The following is an 18,469-nucleotide window of genomic DNA, read 5'->3' on the forward strand; positions in this document are numbered from 1 at the left end:
ACCCATAGCAGTCCCACTGACTTGAAGGTATAAATTGTCTCCAGAACTGAAATAGTTGTGGGGGAGGACAAAGTCCAGCCACTAGGTTTGCCGTGATGGTATCGAAGATGCTATTCCTGAAGGCTTATAGTCCATCTTTGTGTAGAATGTTCGTGTAGACAGCTTCTATATCCACAGTGGCTAGGATGATGTTTTCTGGAAGATCACCAAAGGATTGCAGTTTCCTCAGGAAGTAAGTGGTCTCTCAAATCTAGCTGGGTATGCTGGTAGCGTAGGACCTGAGGAGAAAGTCTTCATAGCCAGATAATCCTACTGTCAGGGTGCCAATGTCTGAGATGATGGGGCATACAGGATTCCCAGGTTTATGGACTTTGGGTAGCAGATAGAATACCCCTGGTTGGGGCTTTAGGGGTGTGTCAGTGTAGATTTGTTCCTATGCTTCTTTAGGGAGTTTCTTGAGCAGATGGTGTAGTTTCTTTTGGTAAGCCTCAGTGGGGTCAGAGGGTAATGGCCTGTAGAATGTGGTGTCAGAGAGTTGTCCTGTAGCCTCTTGTTCATATTCTGATCTATTCATGACTACTACAGCACCTCCTTTATCAGCCTTTTTTATTGTGATGTCAGAGTTGTGTCTGAGGCTGTGGATGGCACTGTGTTCTGCACGGCTGAAGTTATGGGGCAAGTGATGCTGCTTTTCCACAATTTCAGCCTGTGCACGTCAGCGGAAGCACTCTACGTAGAAGTCCAGTGTGTTGTTTCAACCTTCAGGAGGAACACTTGGTAAGGCAATTCACATCTTTTCATTTATACCTGCTCCTGTATCTTCCACACCATACATCTGATGAAGTGGGTTCTAGCCCATGAAAGCTTATGCCCAGATAAATTTGTTAGTCTTTAAGGTGCCACAAGGACTCCTCATTGTTTTTGCCCTTGTAGAGGTTTCCCTAACCATGTTACTAATACCACCTAAGTTTTTAATAAACTGAAGAAATGTAGCTTATTTTGTATCATTTGTGCTGTTTACTTTTGCCATTTCATTCAGTGAAAAGAACAGTTCACTTTTATTTACAGTTTCTACTAAGTTTCAACTTTCTGGTTCTGATTCATTAGCACAATGCTACTATGTTTGAGTCGCAAACACTGGATGTAAATATTTCCTCTGCAAACAAGACACTGCTCACAGATTTATTTATTTTTAAGTATTAAAAACAAGGTTTTTTAAAATTCAGTTTAGCTTCCGTTTTCACTTTAAAAATTAGCATTGTGAAAAAGCCAATAAAAAACTCAATAGGAAAGGAACATATTTACCTTAAACATCCTATTAACAAAATTATTTCTCTTTTACTTTATCTGAAATAGTGACATAAGATCAACTCTGCTATTAGAGGAACTTTATTTGATGTTCCTGTCATTAACCAAGAGACCTAGGTTACATTCCTTTTGTTATGATGTTTTATATGAGCAATCTTCTGATTCTCAGTCAGACTCCAACAAAAAAATATCCAAAGGCATCTTTTGTTTGTGACTCAGTCTTTATGAGCTTCAATCCCTTGAGACCTTGGAAAGGAATAAATATATCTGTCTTTTGTACCAGTATCTGGAAAATACAATAAAAACAAACCTAATCCTGTTCTCCAAAAGTCACCCTGTTATAAAAGTGCAGTTTACATTATAAAGGCCCTCATGCTACAGTCCTTACACATACTTAACTTCCAGAGAAGTCAACTGACGCTTTGTGTTCATGAGGACTGCAGGATCAGGTGGTTAAAATGCCAGAGGCCAATCTACACCAGTGTTCCAACAATTGCGACCACCTCTGCACTAGTGGTAGCAATAGCAGCACATTTAGGAAAACAGGCAAATGCACAAAAGGTCAGAAATTTGGGAGACAATTTCAGATGGTATGTAGCAACTACCTGCTGCATAGGAGTAAGTTATTCATATATCACACATGACTAGTAAAAGCAAAGTGGACTCACAACAAACCTTGGTCTGAAAACTCTAAGCTTCTCATAATTTAAGATCTGTATGTACTTTGTCTCGGGTTCACCTCCAGTATAAAAAAAACCCACCAAAAACAAGGCCCTAATCCTTGAAAGTCTTATGCATGTCTGCAACTTTACCTAGCTTGAGTAGTTCCATTGATTTCAAGGGAGCTATTCGCAGAGCCAGATTCCCTGTTTGCACAATTCCATTAGCGTTAGAGTTACGTGAGCAGAGAATCAGAGCCACAGTGCATACAAAAAGAAAAGGAGGACTTGTGGCACCTTAGAGACTAACAAATTTATTAGAGCATAAGCTTTCGTGAGCTGTTAGTTTAACAAATTTATTAGAGCATAAGCTTTCGTGAGCTGTTAGTTTAGACTAATAAATTTGTTAGTCTCTAAGGTGCCACAAGTCCTCCTTTTCTTTTTGCGGATACAGACTAACACGGCTGCTACTCTGAAACAGTGCATACAGACACACGTGCTTAAGATTGGAGCCCCAACTGTTAATTACCCAAAACAAAATAAAGAGCCTATGTAATGGTTGCAGAATTTGGCCTCAAGTGATATAAAAGTTTTAGAGTAGTTTCATTGTAATAACTACTGTATATCATTGGAATAAACTACATGAGTTTTCCAGTAATTAGTCTTGAAAACACTTGCTATAATGCATTTCTCTTTCAAAGACATAAAAATAGGTGCAATGCAAGAATATGGTACTGGAAATCTATTTTATTCACTAAAATAATGAAAATAAGCAATCACCACCTTAGATTTATGCACACAATAACACCAAGGCTCGGCTTTAATTACAGTTTCCTCTAAATACCTTAAAAGAAAACACTATGTTAATGTTCTTTAACTGCTATTGCTTCAGACAGAATATAATTCATACTATTAAACACAGCAGACAAACACAAAGGATGAAATCTGCAAGGCTGTGTGCATACTGCAAGGCTTACTACACCAAACTAAGTAAGTAGTACTCTGACAGTAGAAAATTATATTTGAACAACAGCAATGACTGTAAAACATACAAAATGTATTCACTAGGTATACCAGGCTTCTCCTGTTAAGTTCTTAACAAATTTTACAAAAGTGGGTTAGCATTATTATCCTCATTTAACATAGAAACAACCAGTCCTGAAGCTAGGGCTCTGATCTCATGCCCATTGATTTCAGTGCTGGAAGATCAGGGCCTAAACAACTTACCTAAACTCATAAAAACATAGGAACGGTTTAAAAAGTTCACAACTTCTGCATCCCCAGCCTCTTCTCCATTAGCATTTTTCTTCCTATTTTCCACCACAACATCATCACTGGTGCAGCTCCACTAGTGGTAACTACAACAGAAGAAGTGCCGCAGACAGGCTAGGCTGCCAGCCAGCCACCAGCATTTTAGCTACTTGACAGGGTAGTTGCAGAGCAGGGCTAGATAACATGCTGGTTAGAACACCAGCAGTAGTTCTCAGGTTTCCACCATCATTATCAGTGGTGGCCACACTGACAAAAGGCTCCCTAACCCAGCCTTAGGTTCAGTGCAGGCCAAAGCAGTTTCACCTTCAGAGAGAATCCGGGCTTGACTATGTAGATAAAATAATCACAAAGCATGAAAGTTAAGGCAGTATTAGTGTAAATCCACCTCTGGCTGTAATATATCTGCCCTTATTCTTAGAGATAAAATCAATTCCCTCATTCCCACAAATGCAGCCCACTACCTGCTCACCCTAAGTAACTGAAGTGGTCACATTCCCTCTGCTCCCTTTGCCCCTACCCACCAACTTGGGGAGTTTGAGACACTGGATCAACGTAAGCATGGATCCAGAGTCAGCTCCTTCAGCTGGCCGTTTTGGGACTGACACTCAGATCCCACCTGCAATAAATAGGGATGAACACTCTTCTGCCAAGTCCCCTCAAGTAGGGAGAGTATGGGGCTTAAATTATGTGAAGTCTGCATGGACCCGCCATGCTTAGATTAATTTTATATATTAGAGACATGCACCTAAGCAAATTATAGGTTTTGTGTTGTCATTTTCCCTTTGGTGAAATATCACATACAGATTACTCCTGGGGGAATTGTGCCACTGCAGAATGCAGAATTTTGCAGAATTCCCTGTTTCCCCTGCAGAATTTCTGTCACCCACCAGGGGCTGGTGGACTCTGCAAAGCTCAGATCGCAGTGAGCAGAGAGCCCAGCCTGGCAGGACTGCACGCTCTTTGATCCTCATCCTCCCAGGGATGGGAGAGGACCTGGGAGACCCAGCCAGGTCTGGCAAAGAGCGAGGAAGGGCAGGGCCACACCACACCATGTCCCCCAGCGGGACAGTAAAGAAGTTGGGGGGAGCAAAGGCTCTGGGGGTGCTGGTGTCTGGGTTGGGGGCTGCTCTGCAGCTGGGCTCTGGGGGGGGGTCTGGGCTCTAGGGGCCCCACACAGCCCCCTCCAACACTCCCCAACGGGAACTGGGTTATTCATAGAATCATAGACTTTAAGGTCAGAAGGGACCATTATGATTGTCTAGTCTGACATCCTGCACAAAACAGGCCACAAAATCTCACCCACCCACTCCTGCAATAAACCTCTCACCTATGTCTGAGCTATTGAAGTCCTCAAATCATGCTTTAAAGACTTCAGGGTGCAGAGAATCCTCCAGCAAGTGACCCGTGCCCCATGCTGCAGAGGAAGGCAAAAAAAACCACAGGGCCTCTGCCAATCTGCCCTGGAGGAAAATTCCTTCCCGACCCCAAATATGGTGATCAGCTAAGCCCCGAGCATGTGGGCAAGACTCATCAGCCAGACATGCAGGAAAGAATTCTCTGTAGTAACTCAGATCCCACCCCATCGGGCACATCTGCCGCTAATAGTTGAAGATCAATTATTTGCCAGAATTAGGCTATCCCATCATATCATCCCTTCCATAAACTTATCAAGCTTAGTCTTGAAGCCAGATATGCCTTTTGCCCCCACTGCTTCCCTTGGAAGGCTGTTCCAGAACTTCACTCCCCTGATGGTAAGAAACCTTTGTCTAATTTCAAGTCTAAACTTCCTGATGACCAGTTTATATCCATTTGTTCTTGTGTCCACATTAGTACTGAGCTTAAATAATTCTTCTCCCTCCGTGGTATTTATCCCTCTGATATATTTACAGAGAGCAATCATATCTCCCCTCAGCCTTCTTTTGGTTAGGCTAAACAAGCCAAGCCCTTTGAGTCTCCTCTCACAAAGACAGGTTTTCCATTCCTCGGATCATCTTAGTAGCCCTTCTCTGTACTTGTTCCAGTTTGAATTCATCTTTCTTAAACATGGGAGACCAGAACTGCACACAATATTCCAGATGAGGTCTCACCAGTGCCTTGTATAATGGTACTAACACCTCCTTATCTCTACTGGAAATATCTCACCTGATGCATCCCAAGACCGCATTGGCTTTTTTCATGGCAATATCGCTTTGGCGGCTCAGTCATCCTGTGATCAACCAGTACTCTGAGGTCATTCTCCTTCTCTGTTACTGCCAAGTGATGCGTCCCCAGTTTATAACTAAAATTCTTGTTATTAATCCCTAAATGCATGACCTTGCACTTTTCACTATTAAGTTTCATCCTATTACTATTACTCCAGTTTACAAGGTCATCCAGATCTTCCTGTATGATACCCCGGTCCTTCTCTGTATTGGCAATACCTCCCAGCTTCATGTCATCCGCAAACTTTATTGTGCATTCCCACTTTGTGTCAAGGTAGTAATAAAAAGATTAAATAAGATAGGGATCGGTTTTGGGACCAGAGGAACTCCACTAGTAACCTCCTTCCAGCCTGACTGTTCACCTTTCAGTGTGACCCGTTGTAGTCTCCCCTTTAACCAGTTCCTTATCCATCTTTCAATTTTCATATTGATCCCCATCTTTTCCAATTTAGGTAATAATTCCCCATGTGGAACCATATCAAATGCCTTACTGAAATCGAGGTAAATTAGATCTACTGCATTTCCTTTGTCTAAAAAAATCTGTTACCTTCTCAAAGAAGGAGATCAGGTTGGTTTGACACAATCTACCTTTTATAAAACCATGTTGTATTTTGTCCCAATTACCATTGACCTCAATGTCCTTAACTTTCTCCTTCAAAATTTTTTCCAAGACCTTGCATACTACAGATGTCAAATAGGCCTGTTACCTGGCTCACTTTCCCCCCCCCCCTTTCTTAAAAATAGGAACTATGTTAGCAATTCTCCAATCATACGGTACAATCCCTGAGTTTACAGATTCATTAAAAATTCTTGCTAATGGGCTTGCAATTTCGGGTGCCAGTTCTTTTAATATTCTTGGATGAAGATTATCTGGTTATTATAATCCCCCGATTTAGTCCCATTAAGCTGTTCAAGTTTGGCTTCTACCTCAGATGTGGTAATGTCTACCTCCATATCCTCCTTCCCATTTGTCATCCTACCATTATCCTTAAGCTCCTCATTAAAGACTGAGGCAAAGTATTTATTTAGATATTGTTGTAGGGGTTTCTTTAATTCTCTAGTCCTGAAGGAATCTTTTTTGCTGTTGTCTGTACTGACGACATACTTGTTGAGAGGTATTTTGAAATAAATTACCAAAATAATTGAAACTGGACTGATTACATTTTGACAAATTAAACATGCAGAATTTTTAATTTTTTGGTGCAAAATTCTCCCAGGAGTAACAATGTATATAAACCTGTTGCTATCAATTACCTAGTGGGATGCTGGTACAATATACAACCACCTCCCTTCTCCGTTAGCTCTTCCATGCAGTACATTTTCCCTGAGCACTACAGGGCATAAGTGATGTTTACTTGAAGAGTGATGCCCATCTTATTGATACTGTTGACAAGACTGTCTGACCTCCTCTTCCCCTCACAAATCGCATATGTAACCAAGAGAAAAAATTGCTACATTAGAAGAACTGAAAAAAGCAAGCAAAGGAAACCTCCCCACTGATTGATGGGGCCAAAATAATAATAAATAATAATAATCTCAGTTTTAGGATTCTGCATTCTAGCATTATGGGTTACCATGTGCTTTGTAACTGTTTTTTTAGACTATGATTGAAGTGATACAGGATGTAAAAAGCAATGCTGAATTACATGGACTCTTTGAAACTAACTTGTAAATTGGAGGAGATGGGAAGGATTCCACAGACTTTTGCTAAAGATGACGACAGTTAATAATTATGCAGATGTTCACATCTGTTTACTAGTAAATGATTAAGTGCTCAGAAAGGTGAGGACAATGTTAAAAAAACAAAACAAAAACAACAACACCTCAGTTCACAGGAACACAAATGCTAGCAACAAAGATAAGGGGTCAGATTCTCCAGCAAAGCATGGCTGCCTTGTGGTTCATTGCAGCCACGCTTTGGCCCTAAACCCATCTTAACAAGCCCATGGAAGATTACCATGCAGTCATGGCGACTCCTGTGATATAGACCTGATATAGGGGCTCTTACACCACTCCTCTTCACTGCTGGGGAAGCAGGGATATACAGGGTCTTGGTAGTGGACAGGAGCATGATTGGGACACCCATCCAAAGATCTACATGGTGCAAATGTTTTCAGCCCTAAGGAGCTGTTATGGCTTGGTGTCAGTTAAAACATATGGAGCAGAAGAATGCTTGGTACATTGACATGTTACACAGGCTTTTCTAAGTCAACTGAAAGCCTCAGGGAACATATCAGATGTGCTCAGTTCCAACCTTACTGTGACAGAATTCAGATTTCAAAAGATACCGAACATAATCTAGTACCCACAGATCTTTGTCAGGAGAGGCTAGGAATCATCTCTCTTTCTACAATAGATGTCATTCCCCAATCACATCTCAGATCACTGGTGTGGTTAAGAATGTCCTATTAATGTACACTACCAAGCCTGTAGCTAAGATAAGGACTTCCCTTCTCAGAGCTACAAGCTTAATTATCCACCATACAGAAAGGAAAATGTACCAGTCTTCCCAGTGTGCATATATAAAATGCCCTCTATAAAGGGCTAGAGCTAGAAACGCTAGAGCTGAAAAAACAATGGAAACAGTATAAATGTATTTTATTTGAAAAATACTAAGTTAATCAAACTGATTATTCTATAAGTAATTTGGAATGTTATTGTAAATTGATTATTCTATAAATAATATTTGACAAGTTCAGCTGCTAACAGCTAATGAAGCTTCTACTTGAAGTCAAGTTGTAGTGACCTGTGTTACTGCAGCACGAGGGTCTGAGCTCGACCCCTACTTTCACCATGAAGCTTTGATAACTCATGGTGGGCAAAACGAGAACCATGAAACCCTTTGTGAGCATGAATTTGTACAGTATGTTTTATTAAAGACACTTTATACCCAGGTGTTTCACTGACCAAAAGAAGAAGAGGCCTTATAAACAATGAACATACGCACATCAAAATTTTACCAAATATCATTCTAGCTAGGCACTTGTAGGATTCCCTGCAGTGCAGCATGTGAGCACCTTAAAAGTACATCAGACACTAAATAGATTGGACAGTATTTCTCCATGGACAGGTCAAAACAATTACTGTTTGTCTGTGCTTGTTTCTAAAACCCTATGAATTAACTACAGTGCACAACAAAGACGGCAATATACCAAAAGAATAACCAGTACTTCATTAAATCCCTTTTGGCTAACAATAGAAGAGCTCCTCACATTGCTCGGTTTAAATAGAAAACTAAAGAATGTGAGTTCTGAATGCAAACGCAACCTTCACAAGGCATTTCAGTTCTGTAAAAGTTACAAGAACTATCTCAACCTAATTATTTATAGCTCTGAGCTATTGGTCTTTTGATTTCCAGCGTGGGAAAGCCAAATCTTAAGCAAAAAGAAAAGGAAGGGAAATTAAAAAAAAAAAAAAGTTTTACATGTACACCTACACGAGCAACATGAATAAAATTTAATGCTTAGATTCTGTTAAAAATATATCCCTCTGAGTTATGTGGAACTACAACTGCTTTTTTATATAGCACTAAAATAATGTTGCCTTGTCTCTGAATATGTAATATAGATGACGTTTCTGCTAAATCTATGGCATCATCTAAAACTAATTATATTCAAGTCCAAAATCTACATTTTCTTTAAAACTATACAAAACTTCAGTCTTAAAAAAAAACTAGTATTTTTTCCTTTGTTTTTTATTCCGCTATTTGTACTTCAACCCCATAAGAAAAAAGAGCATATTTCAAGGCACCTCTTCAACACAGTGATCTCCCTCTAGTTTTCTACTGTATGTTTAGAAATTTAATTCCTATGATAGCTTGTGTCAAACTGGATCAGACCTATGGTTCATCTAGTCCAGTATCCCATCTCTGACAGTGGCCAGCACCAGATGATTCAGTGAAAGCTGTAAGAACCTTGTTGTAAGCAGATGTGGGATAATCCGCACCCCTCATTAGGTCCCATCCTGGTCTCCAATAGCCAAACTAGCTTGAACCCTGAAGCATGAAACAAAATCCAAGTCTGGTTTTCCATGGCTCCTGAGAAATACCCACTAATCTTTGTGCTTTTCTTTTTCACCATTAAAGGGATTGTTAGATTCAGTTTCCCAGTGCAATAAAACTAAAAATAGTCAATAAAATCTGGCAACAGATAAAACACACATACCCTTATTCATAAAACAATTTGTTGCATTATCATGTTTCTATTAAAAACAAAACAAAACCAGAATCCGAGGTCTTCCATGAAAAGGTTTCCTGTTTCATAGCCAAAACATCTTCTGGAATAGATCTTTTCTTTCTGTTTTTAATAAATTGATTAAATTTGGTTGGACTGACCTTTTTTCCCCTCTAGATCTTTTGTCAGGGAGAAAAACAAAAACAAACAGTCTGGGGATTTCTTTTTGTAAAAGTGTGTGTGTGTGTGTGTGTGTGTGTAAAATCTGGATTAGTATGCACTTAATAAGCAATAAACTAATAAAGCCCTAGTCCTGCAAAGAGATACATGCTTATATTTATGCACTGAGTAGCTGGGTTGACTTCTGTGGGACCATTCACAGTGCATAAAGTTAAGCACATGCATGAGTCTTTGCAGAATTGGGGAATGAGGTCCAGATCCTGCAAAGATTTACATACAAGAGTTTGACTTCAATGGGATTCCTTACATATGTAAGGCTAACCACATGAACAAGTCTTTGCAAGATCAGAGCCTAAGTAAATTTCAACTACTTGAAAGCCAGTTTACCACAGGTGAGTGAGAGAAAGACTCTCGGAAGCACATAAATATTGCTTTATTCTTACATAGCATGGGGGGTGGGGGGGGGAGGTTTTACAGGCTGAGTGGCTGCATAAGAGAGAACCTTCACTCCTGCCTGCAAATCACAGAGCAGATCCCATCCCACCCCTGAATAGGCTGGCACAGAAGGGGCCATAGGCAGAAGAAGCAGAGATTCTAATCAGCATGCACCAAGGTGGATCCACTGACTGTGAACTACCATATGGTGAGTGTAGAAGGGCAGCCATCTTTATTCTGACCCAGAGGCTGAGATCAGCTACGGAGGGACTGCATTGCAGCCTGTCCCTAGGGGTGAGAAGTTGCATTCCTTCCATCCGTCCACCCCTGATTAGTCATCTGGCAAAAGGCAAAGCAATCAGCCACAGTCCATTTTCAAAACTCTATGTAATAGGTGAACTGTGCAAAATTCTTATATTTACACAAATGAAACCGCATTTGTGCGCATGTACCAAATAACCGCTTATGCAAACAAGCCTGTGCACACAAATACAAGAATTTGCACATGCAGGTAATGAACATTACATGCAAATTAAGAACTTTAAACTTATAAAATGAGTGCACCCACCTTTTGCACAATTCCTGTATTCTGTCTCTTTTGGACATTATGACCTATGATGTGTACTTGCTGACAAGAAAGTTGCTTTACAAAAATGGAGATTTGTTTGTTCAGATTAATCCTTATCTTGCAGTTAGGGAATATTTAGATGCTTTAAAAAAAAAAGTACCCTCTAAGTCCCATGCAACTTAGGAGCTTTTTTGAAAATGTTACCCATACCTTTGATTTTTAAAGATTTGTTTGTCAATATGGATTATTATTAAGACCTTTATTGAACTGTTACTACTGAAATGTGCTTTTTAAAATGTTTATGTTATTTAAAATCTAACTAGGCAACTATCAAAAATAAAGCTCACTATTATTGGTTTACATCCTCTTTAGATGGTTTTGATGTTTTCAGGAGCTCTAATGCTATTAAACCATTTGTTTATATGGCTACTGTACAACTTCATTGTTTTTATGCCAAATCTTTGACAGCACTTACACCAAAGGATATGCATATTACCATGTATGAGGGGAAACATCAACAGGCCTTACTTTAAGTGCTAACAAATTTTAGTCCACACTGACATTGGATAAACTTCCTTTCTATTCACTCTTGGACATGGAAAAATTTGACAAGAGACACAAAAAACTTTGTCTGGTTATACAAATTAAAAACAGAAGGTTTGACTATGCATGAATAAATTAATAGCTATAGCACCTTTCACAGCTAGAAAGTTATTACCTTAAGGGCCTGATCCAAAGCACATTGATTTCAATGGAAAGTCTCTCGTTGGCTTCAACAGGGTTTGGATCAGACCCTAAAAAAAGCAAACAAACAGAATTTTGAGACAAATTTTTTGCCTCCTTGCAGCTTTGGCTAAGAAAACTGGTTTGGCATGAAAATGGCCAGATTTACGCTGAAGAAAAATTATTTTTTTCCTGTTCTCTGTAACATTACTTTTAAAAGTTACCCCAGTTAAAACTGATGACTGTCCAAATTTTCTTTGGGTCCCTGATAAGTTATTACTGCCCCTTCAAACTTTCTAAAAAGAAATTTCTGTTTTTTTAAAAACTAATGTGTTAGCTACATTGGAGGGGGAGGGGGGAAAGCTTGTAGTTAAGCAAAGTTACTAACAACTCTTGTATCTAATTATAATGGGGGTGTGTACACAAGAACAACAAAATGTCAAATGTTAGGACAGTGTGGCATTTTGTGGACTCATTCCAGTAGCAAGAGATTTCTCATTAAACCCAATTCAGCAAGAGAAAAAAACCGAGTGGCTCTCTGGTATGAGAAGTATAGGGAGTGACAGAAAGTACTGGGGCTAAACCAGCTTGAAGGGAAACTGGCATGAGGTTCTCAGTAGAATTGTGAATACAATCCTGCCCCAGAGATTTGTTACAAAATAAAAAGAAAACTGCAACATTCATTGAGAACCATTCATCTCATACACTGAGAAAGGAAGGTGTCCCACAGAAAACATGGTCTACAATTCTGTAATACAAGATATAGCAAAGTGCATATACACAATAGGGCAGAGTTAAGGGTGTGCTGATAACTCCTACTCTGACATTTCTTGAGTACTTAACTTTGCAGATGTAATGTTCTTGTGATGCAGGTTTTTGGGGGGAGGGGCTTGTATGGAAAAATCTCTCTCTACACTTTTTTTTTTTTAAAAGTATCTCTGATGATGGTGGGTGAGTAATAGGGGACAAAGAGGAATACTTACGACTCCAACTTTACCATTTTCCCACATCATTTACCGCAAATTAAAACAATACTCTCAGCATATATGTTGGCCGCTCTACCCCTCCTTAGTATAAAATTAACAACACTAGCTCGGTTTGATGAATAAATTACACCGCAGTCCGACCGTCTGTGGCATATATGTAAAGCGGATTGGGATCGGGAAATGTGCGGCCTGCAGGAGGATGGTATGGTTCTTTGACTCACATTGAAAGAATGAATAGGGAAGGTAGAATGGAATTTCCAGTTCATATCAGGAGGGCAGATGGGGTAGTTCAAGCTTTCTGCCTCAGAGGGAATGGGGGATGGCTGCTGTTTCTGGATTGTAAAGTATATGAAGAAGAAGATGAGATGTGTAGTCTCTTGACCACAGACAGAAGCTGGAATGGGGAAAAGGGCCAAGTCTGTATATGGAGGGTAAGAACTGAAGTGTTAATTCCCCAGCCCAAAATGAGAAGATATAATAGAAGACAGCCTGTGAGCAAGTCTATGGGCTACACAGTGGTGATTTGAGAAGCTATGCAGCTCATGTTCAAAATGTCTATAACCCAGTGTGAGTAGGTATAAAAAATTTTCTGTGTTTCATAGGTTGGTGCTGGGCAAGGATTGAAGGGCAGAGTTAAAGTTGGTTTTGGAACATACAGTACAATATTTCATAAGTGCAGATTTATGTAAGTGATTGTTGAAACTGTGGTTATATTTGAATATACATCTATCTCCCCTTAACTACTTATTTCTATACTTCTAAATGCTGTTACTGAATATTTTTTAGTTAAACTTTAGCTTCTTTGGCCTACATATGTTTAAACTTTGGTGCCAACTAGCCACTAAGGGTAACAAAGGCTTACACAGCTCCTTCTGTACTCAAAATATCTTAAAGCACTTTACGAAGTCATAAGTTAAACACTGGTAGTACAGTGACTGCAGTAGGCAAATAAAACAGCTATTATGCACTCAGTAGCAGCTCCCAATCCTGCAACATGCTCAGCACTTTGTGGGAGCTGTGCAGCACTCCTATCTCCCACTGAAACAAAAAGAAGTTGAAGGACTCAGTGCCCCAAAGGAGCTGATCAAGCACTAAAAGAAGGAATGTTGCTGAACACACCAGGTTCTTCCCTGAATTCTTTGAGAAGCGCCAAGAGACTTAACATCCATTGCTTTTGGTATGATGCGTAACCAGAGAGTGGATATTAGTGTAATGGAGCTGCATGAGATAAGAAGCTATTCGAAGTATATAAACAAACTCTAAACAAACCACCAAAAAGGTACTTTTAAATATGAGAAAAACATAATTCATACATTTCACACAATTTTAAGCATATGCTTAAGTCCCATTTACTTCAATGAGACTTAAGCACAGGCTTAAATGCTTTGCTATAACAAAGTCACAGACAAAATCCTGCATCAACAAGAAACCAATGGCAAAAATCCCATTGGCTTCAACAGATGAAGGATCATTTCCCAAACATATTGATTCTCCACTGTATTCTGCACTTACCTAATGAGGGGGCATGGGAGAAAAATGTGGGATGGTAGGAATAGGAATCAAAATTAGAGTAAAGAAAAATGTTCCTAAACGCTTTGTAACTACTTGCCACGTATGAGCTTTTTCTGGGGATTTTAATTATAAAAGCAGACTTGGAAAACAATGTTTCTCTATTCAGACCTTTTTCATTAGCTGTATACAGTTCTTCCTGAATTATATTTTTCAGGTGCCCACGACAAAGACATGTGGAGCAAAAAAACCCATGAAAATTGAACGTATTGAGGAAAAATATGTTTGAAAAGTGCCGAAAATGCCCGATCAGCCGCTATGGCTACCAAGTCAGCAGCACATGTATTTTGTGCTGTGAAAATTTCTGTCTAGGTCACAAACTAAAGTTCTTAAAGAAATATATTTATTCAGAATTCTTTTACCATTATGTTAAACTCAAATTCTCTCAACTGCCAATGTTCTTTAAGTTAAGTTTAAGAGAAAAACCCCCTGAAATTCTGCTTTGAATTGAGTCCTTCCTGCATTACTGAAGACCAGCATAAAACATTTACAGACACACATAGTTTTTTTTTGTTTCTGAAAAGGAGAACTAGGTTTCTTCACCTCAAGCAACATCCTTTTAAAAGTGACATGAGCCAACTGCTACTGACATTTTTTTAGGAGACCTAATGTGACATATTTATAGATTTTTTGAAGCAGTGATAAGCAGAGCAAATACACATAGGTTTGTTTTTCATATGGTGAAGACGAAAAAACCCCTAAGCATACTCCAGATTGATATTGACTACCTAAATAGTGCATCAGCTGGCTCCAGGAAGCACTGCTGTTTTAGGTAAACCACCCTGTGATACTCCAAGATAGGTCTGCTATATTTATGAGACAGTTTCCTGTTTCAGGACGTTATTCAGCAAATTTAAAGCCTTAAATCCATCTACCACAATTGTCTGGGTCCTTCTCAACTCTTCCAAACATTCAAATAACTAATCAACACAGATTCACACCATAACCCCTATCCTATAAAGATTTATGCATATGCCTAATTTTAAGCATGTGAGTAGTCTCACTGAATTTCAGTTTAAGTTAAGTTTCAGAGGAGCAACTGTGTTAGTCTGTATTCGCAAAAAGAAAAGGAGGACTTGTGGCACCTTAGAGACTAACAAATTTATTTGAGCATAAGCTTTCGTGAGCTACAGCTCACTTCATCGGATGCTTATGCTCAAATAAATTTGTTAGTCTCTAAGGTGCCTCTACGTACTCCAGTTTAAGTTAAATCGGCAGGATCAGGACCTAATTCATGTGAAAGCCTTAATGTCACCAACCCCTGAAATTTAACAAAAAAAATTTATAGACTTATAGGAAGTTTGTAACCTTCTGAAATATATATGAAGATGTATATATATGTAGATTAGACGGTATCTTGTGAGATCTTTTCAAAGAGGACATAATATTTTAGGATCAGACCTCCATGCATATATTAAATCTTACTGCAATCATCATCAGGCTACCAACCTTATAATCTATGCATGCATTAATTAAGGTGTGAGTATATTATTAGTATACATTCTCTTGTTCACTAGAGTATTTTCTCAGCACACTTATTGAAATAATTTCAGATTTATATTAAGCAAAATAAATCATTATTACCTCACTTGTGATTCCCCTACCTAGAAAATCTCTATTAAACAATCTATGTAAATCAACCTTCTATATAGTGTTACATTTTAATGAAGACTTTTGTCCTTTTACCAGAGTGCAACAGCAAAGGTTGAGATTAGGAAGGATAATTTTCTGCTGTGACTACAAAACTGTGAAGTAAAGAGTCAAATTGTTGCTCTCTCCATGTTAGCATGTTTCAAATACCAGGAGGCAAAATTCTGGAAAACACAAATCCTTATACACCTTGAGGTTTTCAATGATCTAGCAGCACTATAGTGTCTATGAGGCACCTAGGGCCTCAACAGGAAGGGGTTTGTGTGCTTGTTTCGTTGGAAGTAGCAGTACAAATTGTAACTTGTGTAAGAGTGTTAATGGGGTATTATTCTTGTTCCAGAGCATTGATTTTACTGTCTGACACAGAACAAGGTAGCTAACCACCTAAACAACTTCCTAGAACCAGGTTACAATCCACCGTGTCAACCACAAGGCAACAGCAGAGACAGATTTTGCACCTGCAAGGATGTCAAATAAACAAACCAGCCTTTGTAACTGAAACAGCAGAACAATTTGCACATTTTCCATCTCCCTTCCCCCGGTTAGCCCGCGCAGGGTTCGGTATCAGTTTGAAAGGCGTGGGGTGGGGAAACTAAGGCTTTGCAGCATTTGATGTCATTACACCACCCCCCCACCTGTTCAAGCCGGATCCACAGCTAGCAATGAAAGGAGTAGGACGGAGCCTCCCCGGCGACATGCAGGGGCCCATGCAACCCCGCTATTGCGCCTCTTCCTCTTCCCCACCAGCAGCCACCCCAGCCCCCTCCCACAGACACCATCCCTCTTCTCCGCCCCGGCTGCCAGCCCCCCAGTGCCCGGACAGCCCCCTGCTGCCCAACCCTCGGGAGCTGCGGTGCCTGTACAGCTCTCCCGGTGCCACCCGCCCCGAGTCAGGGGGCTGCCCGGCGCCACCGCGTCCGCTGCCTACGAGTCCCTCCCCGCCGGCAGCCGGCAGGACCCGGCCCCGGGTCCCTGAAGGAGCAGCCGTCACAGCCCCGCACGGCCCCGGGGGGAGCAGCCAAGCCGGTCCGCAGGGGGCGAGCCGCGCGCACTTGCCTCTGGCCCCGGGGACTCCGCGCTCCAGCCCCGCTGCGCTCCCGCGGTGAGTTCCGGGGCTGCCGGAGCGCCCAGCCGGGGCAGGCTGCCGCCTCCGGCTCGGCTCTGCCGCCCTCTCTCTGCGGGCTGGGCTTCCCCCGCCGGCCCGGCGTGGAGAGGCCGGTCCCGTCCCTGGGCAGCGGCAAGACCCCGCCGTCCTCCTCCTGCTCCGGGCAGGCTAGGTGAAGTTACGCGCCGAGCCGGCCCGGCCTCCCTCCCCTCCAGCCCTGGTGCTCTGCGCGCCTCCCAGACACGGGGCTGCGCCGCCGGCTGAGGCCCCGCCCGGCAGCCTCCCAGGCTCTTCCCCTTCCTCCTCCCCCTGTCTCGCACGGAGCGGCGGGGCTTCATCGCCTCCCCACTTACCCTTCGCCAGCCCGCAGGGGGAGCGGGGCTGGTTTGCGGAGGCCGGGCTGCGCGGGGCAGGGTGTGCCTGCCCCGGCGCCAGCCAGCACGGCCGCAGCTGCGCCCAGACCGGGGGGGAAGGTTCCGCGAGGTCCCCGCACCTGTGGCCTTGAAGGAAGGAATGTTTGGGGGAGCGCGGGGCACGTTACTGGGAGGAGATACACGCAGCAGGTGCGTGACTTCACAGGATCAAGGCTCCAGTGGCAGGTGTTTAACACAAAACTCTCCTCCCTGCAGCAGGCAGCGATGTAGAATATGGCACCTCCTCCAGGCTCTTTGTTGTCTCCACCTCTTGGCTCTTACCTTATGCTTAGATTGTAAGCTCTTTGGGGGCAGGGAATTGTCTTTTCCTTCCGTGTTTGTACAGCCACTAGTACAAATACAGGACTCTTAGGTGTCCCAGTCGTACAAATATTGACAAATATAACTGAAAATGCAATGGGATATTTCATATATGTTAGGCCCTTGGGGTCTGTTCATATTACAGTATGATCTAGCGCAGTGGTACAGAAACTCTTCTAGTCACACTCCCCCCCCCCCCGTTGCGCCCCATTGCCACCCTTACAGCTGCACGGCTGGTGGTGATGGCACTACCTTCAGAACTGGGCGGCCAGAGAGCAGCGGCTGCTGGGTGGGCTGTTCATGTTGCTTGTGGCACGGTAGGACTGTTTTTTTTTTTAATCCTGCTCTCCTCCCTGCAATGCTCACTCTATTTTTATTCCGCTCCACCTATTACGGCAGCGGGTCCCACAGGACTCGCAGGATCCCAGTTTCTTTATGCCCCCCGAGAGAAGCTCTTATGTCCCCCCCAGGGGGTACACCCCCCCCAGTTTGCACACTACTGATTGACAATGGGACTGGAATCCAGGAACTCATGGCCCCTGAGACAATGACTCATATTAATGGCTTTGGGGAAGCCATTTAACCTCTCTGTTCACCCATTAGAGCTAGTAATGCAACGAATTGAGGATTAATTAGTGTTTGTGCAACATTAATTAACGTTGGTGTCAAAACCATTATAGACGTGCAACATTATAAAATGCTCACATACAGTAATACAAATAGTAAATAATTATTAGTTTATTTTCAGAAGGAAGAACTATACTTCTGCCCATGATTTCATGACCCCCCTGTAAAACCAGATTAAAACTCTATACTTGTGTGAGTGTTTGCTGTATGGGCTATGTTCCCAAACTAGAGAAGTTCAGGAGCCATTCTAGATTTCTTTCATTCCCAAAGCAAGGGAATG

General features: G+C 41.6%; 1 protein-coding gene across 5 annotated transcripts in view; it reads right to left on the minus strand.

The window, feature by feature from the left end:
- The window catches only part of PIP5K1B (phosphatidylinositol-4-phosphate 5-kinase type 1 beta), a 166,832-nt gene extending 149,461 nt beyond the window's left edge, over positions 1-17,371 (minus strand). For 2 of the 5 annotated variants that reach the window (XM_073345193.1, XM_073345200.2), the window contains exon 1: positions 16,780-17,076. The gene's annotated coding sequence lies outside the window, so the exon portion shown is untranslated. Of the gene's footprint in view, positions 1-11,513; positions 11,590-16,779; positions 17,078-17,181 lie in introns of those variants that run through there. The other 3 variants (XM_073345197.1, XM_073345202.2, XM_073345199.2) reach the window with 3 other exon arrangements.
- Positions 17,372-18,469: the final 1,098 nt, after the last annotated feature.

Source organism: Lepidochelys kempii, chromosome 5 (assembly GCF_965140285.1).
Source record: "Lepidochelys kempii isolate rLepKem1 chromosome 5, rLepKem1.hap1, whole genome shotgun sequence".
Taxonomy (NCBI): domain Eukaryota; kingdom Metazoa; phylum Chordata; order Testudines; family Cheloniidae; genus Lepidochelys; species Lepidochelys kempii.